A 12,804-nucleotide genomic window follows, 5' to 3' on the forward strand; every position below is an offset into this window, starting at 1 on the left:
TCTGATGTGCTATAGTGATTCCCTTGGGTAGCTGTCAACAGGAAGGCAGAGACCGTGGTGCTCCGGTGAGACATTCTATAGAGAGCAATTTCCAAAGGGCAGGAAAAGATGTAAATGAATTTGGAGAGGCAAATAGTGAGTGACCAGCTTAATAAGAACAACAACAAAGATTGCGTTGATTTCATACTTATCGTGTACCAGAAACTGTTCAAGGTCATTTACATTGTATTATCTGATACTTAATAAAATTGTTATTATCACTGATTTATAAATAGTAATAATTAAGTACTGGGTGATGTAGATTGCATTTTATAAGATTTTGAACAATATTACCACCCTATATGGGGTAATACTCAATCTATAAATATTAAATTACTCATGTTAAAAGAATTGCTTCCTGGGCCTCCCCTGGTGGTGCAGCGGTTGAACGCTGGGCTGTGAAGCTGTCCGCAGCCTCTGCAGCTCTGGTTCAATCCCCGGCCACTGGCGAGGGTCCCACATGGCGCGCAGACCTCTCCTGCCGCCCGCTGCTCCCCTCAGCAGTGTACTTCGGTCCTTCTGCCTGTTCTGCTCCCCGCTCTGGCTCTGGTGAATTCTTTCACCCTCCCGTGCTTCTGACTGTACCCAATGCTTGTATAAATAAATAAATAAACCTTAAAAAAATAATAAAAATAAACTATATTTAAAAAAAATTGTTTCTTTTGTATGGGTGAAGGATGATGTGAAAGGAGAGAACTGACACATCTTTTATTGGCTAAGAGATTGCATTAGAAGTCAGGAAGGTGGGAGAATCTTATTACTCTTCAGAAACAACCAGTTCAGGTCAGTAAGTCATTTTACTCATTCAAGTTTCTTTACTTTTATTATATAGAAGAAAAAACCACATAGTCCAAGTTGTTTCTCCATCTGCCACCAAAGTGCTTTAAAACCTTGGTAATCTAAAAATAAAATAGAATATCAAAAGACAAAGGCATAACTAGCACTATTAGATCAATGCAAGAAAATATTTAGCAGAAAATTGGTAACACCAGTAGCACAGACTGCTTATTTTTTTCCCCAGAGTTGTCTGCATTAACTGTAGCTGTAGCCCTGGGAAAGTCATGGCCTTTTGCACTGTCCTTCAAACCCAAGGATTTATTTTTTCTCTGCTCCCTTTATCCTGTTTTCCCTTGGCTTCTAGGTGTTAGGGAAATTAACTCTTGTAATCTGCAGTGGTAACCTTAAGTGGTCAAATATGTTTTGGTAGGTGAGAAACCAAGAATAAAGGCAGCAAAACTGAGTAGAAGCAGAAGTTAACTAGAGGGTTGGTGACCCAGACTCCAGCTATAACCAGTATCTAGCCATGGAATTGAAGAAGAATCTTTTGCTCTTACCATGCTGTTAGAATTTTACCTCCAGGCAGTCCCCATGCTCAGAATGACTTGTATGTACTCCAAAAGTTCATTTCTGTCAGTGTGCTTTCAAGAGTAAAAAGCACATTTTTCCATAGCAACACTCTTAAGGAAGCCCACAGTGTTTTATTTATGTATTTCATTTTGTAGCCACCTGATTGCATTGTGTGTTTAGGAGGTGCCTTTTATTCTATGTTATGCTTGGTGATGGCAAACTGTATCAAGCTAGCTGGAATGTAATCAGCTTTAGTAATATACATCCTCTGACATGCATGTGTTCACACACGTGCAGAGAATGGATTGTTGCTTTCTACCAATTTTGGATAAAGGCAGACTCCTAATTGTCATTAGTAAATCAATGACATACTCTTACAGACCTCAGGAAATGCTTTTAATCAGCATAACCTATAACTAGCATAACTTCCCTGCAGGCAAGGTAATGTGACAAAGTAAGGATTGTGCTTACTGAAGAGAGCAAGAGCAAAGTTTTTCAGTGAGAACATAAATGTTACCTTTCTTTTTTAGACAGAAAGCAATGGGAAATGTTTAAAGTGTTTTGTTTTTTGTGTGTTTTTTAATATTCTTGTTTATAATGTGTTTTTTTTCACAGTGATGTCAATAACCAGGTAATTTAGTAGATTTTTTATAAACATGAAGGAAGTTGGAAAATACAGAGCCAGCTTAGTATAAGTCACTGATCCTTTCCCTTTATTTCTCATGAGATTTCCCATCTGTGTACTATCTTTGATCTGGAGTCACAAACAAAGACTGTTTATTCAAGAGATCAAATGATACTTTTGGTATAGGCCCTGGGGAAACTCAAAAGAAGGACATACGCTTTGGGAGTACATTGATTTTCAAAGTGTTGATCTGAATAATCCATGACATATTTATTTACTTTGTTAGAAGATATTCACAAAGGTGATGAACTCAAGAGGGTTTTGTTCTCTCTGTAAATCTCCTCTTTACTGTTGCAGTAGTCTTTTCTATATTAACACAGAAATGGAACACTCAGTGGAATAACCTGAAACTTCTTGTCATGCATAGATAGATAGATAGATAGATAGATAGATAGATAGATAGATAGATAGATACTTTTGCAAATAATTTGGTAAATGTTTTTAGACTTTCTCTAAGTTTTCTGTTTTAGATTTTTTTTTTAAAAAAACAAGATGTACATTCCTTAGATGGCTTACTCTTGTGTCAAGTTTTCAGCTAATTTTCTTAAAATTAAAATTTTTTTAAAAAGATGTATTTATTTCTTTATACAAGAACCAGGGTACAGGCCAGATGTGCAGGAGGGTGAGAGGATTCACCAGAGACAGAGTGGGGAACAGAACAGGCAGACTGATGAAATACACTGCTGAGGGGAGCAGTGAGCATGACAGGAGAGGTCTGCCATGCCAAAATTAAAAATTCTTAAAAGTAAATCCTTTTTTTAAAAAAAAAATTATTTATTTATTTATACAAGCACTGGGTACAGTCAGAAGCGCGGGAGGGTGAGAGAATTCACCAGAGCCACAGCGGGGAACAGAACAGGCAGACTGATGAAATACACTGCCTAGGGGAGCAGCGGGCACAGCAGGAGAGGTCTGTTGAGCCATGTGGGACCCTCGCCAGCGGCCAGGGTTTGAACCGGTGCTGCAGAGGCTGTGGGCAGCTTCACAGCCCAGTGCTTAACTGCTGCACCACCAAGGGAGGCCTGTAAACCATCATTTTTAATAGTTTTAACTTTTTTGAGAAGTTTTGGTTTACAGAAAAATTGAGCAAAAATACAGTGTTTTCATAATCCCATTTTGCTCCTACACAAAGTTCTCAGTAACATTTTTCATTAGTGTGATGCATTTGAACCAATGCATCATTTGAATCACTGTGGATACATTATATTAATTAAAGCCCATAGTTTATATGAAGGTTAATTCTTTGTTAATTCTATGAGTTTAAACAAAGTATAATATTATATACCATTGAATATATTATATTGAATAATTTTATTGCCCTAAAAATTCTCTGTGTTCCACCTATTCATCCCTCCTTTCCGTCCACCTAACCCTTGGCAATCTTTTTTCCTGACTCCATAGATTTTCTTTTCCCCGAAGAATGCCATGTAGCTGGAATCATACAGTATGTAGTCATTTCAGATTGACTTCTTTCATTTGGAGATATTCTTTTAAGCTTCTTCCTTGTATTTTCATATCTTAGAATCGTATCTCTGAATAATATTTCACTGTATGTCTACTTAACCATCCACCATCTACTTAACCATCCACTTACATCTCGGTAGCTTTCAGTTTGGGATAATTATGAATGAATCTGTGATTAACAATCTATGTGTAGACTTTTGTGGGAACCTAAGTTTACGGCTCTTTTGGGTAAACACCTAGGACTGCAGTTGAAAGAGTATGTGGAAGGACTTTAGCTCTGTAAATAGTTGCCAAACTGTTTTCTGGAATGGCTGTGCCATTTTGCATTCTCACCAGCATTGAAAGGGAGTTGCTATTATTCTACATCCTGGTCAATATTTGGTATTTTCAGCTTGGAATTTTATTAGAGATATATTTTGCAAACTTTTTATTTCAATCCGTGATTTGTTTTTGCATTCTCTTAGTAGTGTTATAGGGCATTTTTGTTTTAATAAACTCCAGTTTAATTTTTTCTTTTGTGAATACCTGCTTTGTATTGAAAAAATGACCACCAAACTCAAGAATACCAAGGTTTTCTCTTATCCTCTAGAAATTTTATAGTTTTGCATTAACATTAGGTCTATAAACTATTTTGAGTTAAGTTTTATGACATATGTAAAACCCAAGTCTAGATTAATACTTTTTTTGCATGTGGATGCCCAGTTGTTCCAGCAAATTTGTTGAAAAATCCATCCTTTTCCCCATGTAGTTGCCTTTCCTCCTCTGCCAAATATCAATTGACTATATGTTTGTGGTTCTCTTTCTGGACTTTCTTTTCTGTTTTATTAATCTATTTTTCTAACACACAATATCTTGATTTTCATTGTCTTATAGTAAGTATTTAAGTGCCATATTGTCAATGCACAGATTTTCTTTTTCTTTAATTTTGTCATCATTCTAGGTCTTTTGGATTCCATGTAAACTTTAGAATCAGTTTTCAATCTCAGCAAATCAACTTGCTGTCATTTTGATTTTCACTGTGCTGACCTGAAACAAGATCATTATCTCTTCTCATCTATGAAAAATGGATTATCTGCATTTATTTTGGTATTTGATTTTAAAAATCAGAGTTTCATAGTTTTCCACATATAGCTCCTATACATATTTTGTTAGATTTATACCTATATCTGTTTATATACCTATTTTAGTTATTTTAGTATTCATGTGGTGCTATTGAAATAATAATTTTCATTACTCCTTCCATCTTTGTAAGGCTTTGACTTAGTCTTCATTGCTTGAAGATTAACCAAGTTTTGCATATTTGTTTATTTAATATGTATTATTTAAAGACTGACAGAATTCTTTCATTTCTTAAATTCACACTTTTATCAATTCTACATATGTTCAAATCTTTGTATTTATGCTGATCTCTGCATGAACTAGGTCTAACTCAGCTTTGTTTTGTGACATGCGGTTTTGTAAAGGTAGATTCTAAAATAAATTATTGTATAGATTCTAAAATAAATTATTGTGAACTCCCAGATATTACATACTTTCAAGAACTTAATTTTTATTGGATTGAGGCAATATTGGTTTGCAACATTGTAATTGAGTTAGAGGTATTGGATCACTCCCTTGGGGTGTTGATACCACACCACACCCACCAGCAAGACACTCATTTCCTCCACCATATACCATTGTTCTCCCCCACCACTTGTCTCTCCTCTCTCCTCTTTTACCCTCTGGTAGCCTCAGTTCTACATTCAGAGTTCTAGAGTTATTGGTTTGGCTTAATCTGACCCTTAGTTTTGTTTCTCTATAATCCACATATAAGTGCCACCATCCAGTATTTGTCTTTCTCCTTCTGATTTATCCCCTTTAATCCCATCCACCTAGTCATAGATAGCAAGTGCATATCTTTTTTTTTTTTTAAGCTGAGTAATATTCCGCTGTGTATATATTCACTTTCAGGAATTTCAATAAAATTTACCTCATGCGTAGTCTTTGCCATTATTTGAGATAATAAAAAAAGGATGTTTATCAAAATATTTATACTTTTTCAGTTATATGTAAAACTAAATTATTATAGAGTTAGAAGAAATCTAGAAAATGATTGGTGTTTGGGCAAATACAACTAAGTCCTGAGAATGTGGAGTGGTATCCATACATGATCACTTAGAATGTTCTGCTGGAAAATGTAATAAAGATCAATTGCCTGCTTTGATGAACATAAGGGAATTGGTGATGGTACATGGGTGATATGGGGACTACAATGATGTAAGGTAAAAAAAAATAATAATAATAAAAAAATGTAAAAAATCAGTTTACTTCTAAATTAATTTTCTCATTTTACATGTATAATTTAAAAATGACAAAGGTATACATTTAATCAAGAAGGGTTAAGTAGGCATTGTAATTATACTCTTCATTTTAGTATCTTGGGAGATCACAAATGATTGCTTTTCTTAACATATCTGGCAGCAATTCAAAAGGACACTGACATATATTAAGCTTGACTTGGAGGACTTTCATCTATTCTGTACCATTTACTAAAAGTAAATTAATTCATGGGAGCACTTGGTGAGATAAAAGAACTCAGAACATGTACTTAAACTAAAATGTTGTAGTAAGGCTCTTTTCATGGAGTATAGAAGTACCTACTGTTATCATTCAAAAGAGGTTGTTGTTTAATTCTAGAGAATTGACATGCTGAAAAATGCTGTGGATGCCTGTAGTATTACTCCATTAGATCTATTGTCCAAAAATTTCATTTTGTGTATCTGGCTATACACACATTGCATAAATTGCCAGGTTTTGAGACAACTTCTTTATTTGTCTTTGTGCCATTTCATAATGTGCTAATGCAATGCACTGGTTTGTCTGCCCAGCTCTGTTTAAGGCTTTATTTGATTAGATTCTGGAAGAAATTCTTTGTGTAACATTGCATGTGTGTTTTCCAAGTAAAGTGCTTGGACTTGTACCTGTGGATTCATATCCACTTCCTTTTAGTATGGCATTGGCATGCTTCAGAGCCAGTTTATAGTGTGTTTGATTACACAGTTAGACATAACAGTTTAGCACAATATGCTGTAATCAGGACTACTCAAAAAAGCAATTTAGTTCTGATCTTGTCAAATTGTGTATTGAATATATAACTCACCTTCACTAAAAAGAGCTATTCTGAGACCGCAGTGAGCAAAAACAATTTGCAGTGAGCAAAAACAATTATTATTTGTTGTCATTATTTCCTTTTAGAGAGATTTGTAGAATCTGTCATACTCTCATGGGACTAATCTATAATAATCTTTGTGTGTGTGTGAGAGAGTGTAGTGATGGTGGGTGGTGTAGGCAAAACTATCAGAAAGATAATATAAGTTTGAAATAAAAGCAATTCTATGATACATAATGCATTAAAATAGATAACTCTGCATGTATTAAGGAGAAATACTAAAATAGAGGACAGGAAAGAGGAAAATATGCTTTACCCTTTGCTTGTCAAGTTCTGCTATATAAATAATAGGCTTCCCAAAATTGGGTCTCACAATATCTGCGCTCTCAAAATTATGGCCTATCACCTTTGAGCTTTAGACTGTCTAAAGCAACAGTATCTTCTGTTCAAACTCTCAAAAAATCATCTGGTTATTATTACAGGTGGTTTTTGATGTTTGTGTAACAGATTATGTTTAATTCAAGTTGGTCCCACTTTTCTTCTATTATCTTTTCTATTACCACTTCTTAGTAAAGATAGAAGGAAAAAATAAAGTGTTTATTTTATAGTATATTTTTGAAATTATGTCAGAAGCTTCAAGGGAAATAAGCAAATATCATTCTACTCAACCTAATTTAATCATGGTGATCTAATATTACCAATCTGGAGTTCTTACATAATGTTAAAAATATGAAAAAAAGTATTAAGTATATTAAGGGAAGTTTTTAAATATTTACCAAAATTCAAAAATGTACCTACTCCTTGGCAAAACACTACATTAACCTTACTTACAAAATATCCTCAAATTCTGCTCAATATATGTAAAAGGATACTTATTCCTAATATTGCTTTAATATAAAACAAAAGTAAATAACTTGCTACAACAAATCTATGGTACACTTTATTCAACTACTTTCTGAATAAAGGAATTATATCAATAAGAGCTGTTAGAAAAAATATATAAAATGTGCTGCTTAGTGAAAAACAAAAGCAAAGAGTTTGGTCATTTTTATGTAATTTTATGGCATCCCTTAAGATTGTCATAGTAATACTCAAATTTGAAATTCAGTCACGTATTTTAGCTTCTCTTGTATCTTGTCAAAATTATAATTTAACCTGCCATATTTTTTTCCAAAAATATAGGAATGGGAAATTAATAGATCACAGATTGAGGGAGAAAGAAAGATGAAATGAAAGATACGAACATAGTCGAGGAGGAGAGCCCTGACCTATGTGTAACTAAAAATTGTTCAATCTGCTTCCATGTTATAGAGACATAGTTCTCATCACTGGGAGGTGTAGTCTTGATGTATGTCAAACACTAGTGTAAGGCATATGTCTTTTTTTTTTTTAAGATTTATTTATTTATGCATATAAGAGCTGGGGTGCAGGCCATAGGTTTGGGGGTGAGAGGATTCACCAGAGACAGAGTGGGGAGCAGAACAGGCAGATCTACTGAAATACACTGCTGAGAGGATCTTCAGGCAAGGCAGGAGAGGTCTCCTGTGCCATGTGGGTCACCTCTCTGGCCAGGGATCGAACTGCTGCTGTAGCTGCAGATAGTTTTATAGTGCTGACACTTAACTCCTTGGGCCACTAGGGAGGCCCCATGAGGCATATGTCTTATAACAACTGAACCTATTTGTTTTCTGTTAATCTGTGGTAAAATCTTCTACAAACTTAATTTTTCCTTATTTATGTATATGTATATTTTCCTTAGTAATAAGAAATAAAAGTAGTCAAGAAGTTTTTGTAATAAATTCAATGTTATTTTCCAAAGAGTAGGCTAAGCAATTGGGGTAACCCAACTGAGCCAAACATGTATCATTCCTTTAGACAAAACAAGAATATTAACATTTACTATTTTTATCTCAAATTGCATTAATGTAAAAGTTTCATCTTCCTCCTAAACAGGAAGATTATCTAGGAAAGAACATATGTCTCATTTCTTTGCAACTGTTACATCAACATGCGTACTCTTAACTCTCAATAACTATTTGGAAAAAGAATATTTGAATAATTGAGAATAATGCTGGGTGCAATTGAAGGGCAAATTTCTTTTGGAATGATCAGCTATTAGTTCGTGTTTTAGAAATTATTCACTGATATATAAATAGACAACAAATCTATTTGTTTATCTACTTAAATAAATTATGTTGCTTACATTGCTAAAATATTCTAATTTTTTTCTACTTATTCTATTACTAACAGTAATTTCCCATCATTACAGGTGACTATTTCCAAATTTTAATCTTTGGAGTCACATCAGCCTTGTTCTCATTATTTCCCTGAAAACATCTGTTGCTCTATATTTAACAGAATGCCAGGAAATTCATAGCCTAGGGGAACTCCTGCATATGATTTCTCTCCTTAGTTGGGTATATATATCTGCACATCCTATTTTCATGGAGCAAAGCTAAGTAAATGACATTCTGTTCCCTTTAGCAGAGGTGCATATTCAGTGTTTATATGGGGACTTCATGGATCCACCATGAATACTACCAGTTCCCACCTAAGAGAGGGAAGATTAAATCACTAGCAAGTAATAATATTCCATTAATTTTGCTATTCTTTCTCACAATCTGTCTCTCAGTGGTAAGCAATTTTTGAGAGCAAGTTGGACCATTTTAGAAGCTGCCTAAGCTATTTTAGGTGACAAGTGGACCATTTGGTGCATTGAAGGAGTAATTTGCTAGTGGCCTAAAAGAATTAATGAAGCTTTCAAAGGCATATGACAGATTTGAAAGGATTATGTACCAAAAAATTGTTTTAACATAAATGAAAACATCAACCCAAAAAGACATATGGTCTGTTCAGAGGATGAAAATTAAAAAAAAAAACATCCAATGGGAAAGAAGAGACAGGGAAAAATGAGAACAAAGAAAACAAATTTACAAAGACAAGTAGAATTTATATATGAATTATGCAATGATTTATAATATATAATACATGTTAACTTCACATAATTCATTGACAAAAATGAAGAAATAAGTATAGCATAAATCATTTAAAGTTAATTTAGGGTTTCAACTAAATTTATATTATAGATTTCAAAAATCATCATGGCAAACTGTCATTTTTAAATCTGTATAGACAAGATAGAGCTATATCTAAGAGCTAAGTTATGGTGTATAGAATTATATATGCAACAGGATATTTTTCCTAATTAAATGGATTCATTTAGTGACTTGTCAAGTGAATATTATTTGAAAGTTGTCTGGTATATTAAAGATTTTGCTGGTTCACGTTTAAAGAGAAAGAAATCAAAAGTTTGTTTTATGCATAATGATTTCTTGTGATAGAGATCTTATTCGCCTATCTTTCAAATCTATGCCTGAACACGTAAAGGCCATGGATCCATGCTTCACTTCCTTTACTTATTTTGACAGTAGAAGCATCTGCAGGAGACCTAAGGAAGTTCACATTATTTAATTTTGTTCCATTCTCTCTGTGCAGTTGGGCTGTTTTCATGAAGTAACCCTCTATTCAGGGAGCCTTCTCTACACAGGTTTCCTTTCCCCAAAGGGAACTCTCTCTACATAGTTGTCTTTCTTTTTTGGGTTTTGGTCATATGACCCCTCGACTCTGTCTCTTCTGAGTAGAAGCAGGTAGCTGCATCAGCTTTCTCAGACCCCAGGTATAGTGTAGTCTCTTGAGGTATACTTATATTTTGATTGCATTTTGAAAAAATATTTCTTTTATGGCTCTTTCCTTAGATAATACCCATTTGAGTATGCCATTTGTTTCCTTCCAGGATTCTGATGGATCCAAGTTATGTTTCTATTAACTCTTGAGCTAGGATAATTTACTGTGGAGGTACTTAGACCGGTAGAGAAAAATGGTCAGAAAAAAACAAAAGTAGCCAATGAGAACTTTAATAATACTCAAATTAGATTCACTAATAGGAAAAAGAATAATGAATCACAGCAAAATGAATATTGTCACTAAAGGTTGCAAATTGCATTTGTAATTTTGATAGGTAGAAACATATCTGTTGCCTGTTCTCATTGTATTACTTCCACCTTCTGCTTTTTTTTTTAAGGGTCTTTATCTCAAGCTTTTTATTATCATTTTTATTCACTCACTCAACTAGACTATTTTATTTTATTTTATTTTTTTTAATAGACTTTTTTTTTAATTAATTAATTTATTTATTTATACAAGCAGTGGGTACAGTCAGAAGTGCGGGAGGGTGAGAGAATTCACCAGAGCCAGAGCAGGGAGCAGAACAGGCAGAGTGACAAAGTACACTGCTGAGGGGAGCAGCGGGCGGCAGGAGAGGTCTGCTCGCCATGTGGGACCCTCCTCCAGCAGCCGGGAGCAGCTGGGGATCGAACCGGTGCTGCAGAGGCTGCGGGCAGCTTCACAAGCCAGCGCTCAACCGCTGCGCCACCGGGGAGGCCCCAACTAGACTATTTTAAATGAACATGTCAGAAGTAACATTATTTGTTTTTATATTACATATTTTTACATCATTTTTCATTAACCCAATATTTACAATTTTGTTGCAGTTCCTATAGAAAAACCTGACAAACGCACTTATCTGAATGGTTAGGTTTTAACTTCTTTTTTAAAATCCAGGAATATTAAATCTTGACTTTGACTCTTTTACACCCATGAACCAACCCACCTCATCTCTTACTAATAATCTCAACATCTTTTTTCCTAAGTGATATCAGTGGAGAACAGTTTTAAAATCTTATCTTCACTTATTATCCCTCCATTACTTTTTATCCAATCATCATTTCCTCTATTCTCCCTTAACCTGCCTAAAGATAAAAATTTATTGATTTTTAACAAAATTAATAAGCATTCCAAAAAATTATGTGAAACTAATTTACCAGTAGATAGTGTTCATAAGGATACCTGAAGTTTGAGTATGATATGCCAAATGACTTCTAAAAAGGATAGGTAGAGTTAGTAAAGATAAGTGATATAAGTGATATCTATAGTGTCATGAATATTTCCATTAAAACTAGGAGACAGTCAAGGCCGATTTCTATTATTGAAATAGTTCTAATTTACATGTAAATTAGAAAAAAGAGGTATATCTATGAATATTGGAGTGTAGGAAATATATATATATATATATATATATCTTACCTATTTTTTGGTCCTCTTTTACTGCCTTCTTTTTTGATAAACAGGTATTTTAAAAATTCTATTTTTATGTGAAACATTTGTAATACAACTATTATTTATTGAGAGATTGTTCTAAAGTTTGAAAAATACATTTCTAACTTTCACAAACTATATAAACCTTATATTGTAAGAACATTACAACCAAAGATTAATTTACTCACCTCTTCCCTTATTTTATGGACTAGTTACCATATGCATGACATTTATATACATTTCAAATTACACAGTTATGTCATTTCCTTGGCATTAGAGTTTTATAGATTTTAAAGAAGATTGAAGGAAAGTGAGTCTATTGTCATATTTATTCATATATTTATGATTTCCAGTGCTCATTTTTCCTCTTAAATATTTGAATTTTTACCTGGTGCCATTTCCTCTCAGTCTAAAGAGTTTTTATTATTATTATTATTTTAAAGATTTATTTATTCATGCACACAAGAGCCAGGGTGCAGGCCAGTTGTGCAGGAGGGTGAGAAGATTCACCAGAGACAGAGCGGGGACCAGAACAGGCAGGCTGACTGAAATACAATGCTGAAGGGAGCAGCGGGAGAAACAGGAGAGGTCTGCTGTGACATGTGGGTTGCTCCCTGGCCAACTGGGAATCAAACCTGCACTGCAGAGGCTGTGGACAGCCTTTAAAAAGATGGAAAATGTATTATTTGAAATATACATGAACTTAGGACATTAAATGAAATAAGCCAATCAAGGAAGGAAAAATAACGCATGATTCCACATATTTCAGTTATAGTCTATATATGAGTTATATTCCACATAAGTGAAAATATGCAGTATTTTTCCTTATGTGATATGTAAGATAATATCAAAGATTTAATAGTGTAATAGGAGTAAAATATTAAAAGAAAAGGAGATAGGTCTAAAAATATTTGAAGACACTCCTCTAAGTTTAAGAGAGTTATGCCTTCCCATTCTCTGTTCTACT

Source organism: Talpa occidentalis, unplaced genomic scaffold (genome assembly GCF_014898055.3).
Source record: "Talpa occidentalis isolate TD23 unplaced genomic scaffold, MPIMG_talOcc4v2.1 talOcc4.6, whole genome shotgun sequence".
Taxonomy (NCBI): domain Eukaryota; kingdom Metazoa; phylum Chordata; class Mammalia; order Eulipotyphla; family Talpidae; genus Talpa; species Talpa occidentalis.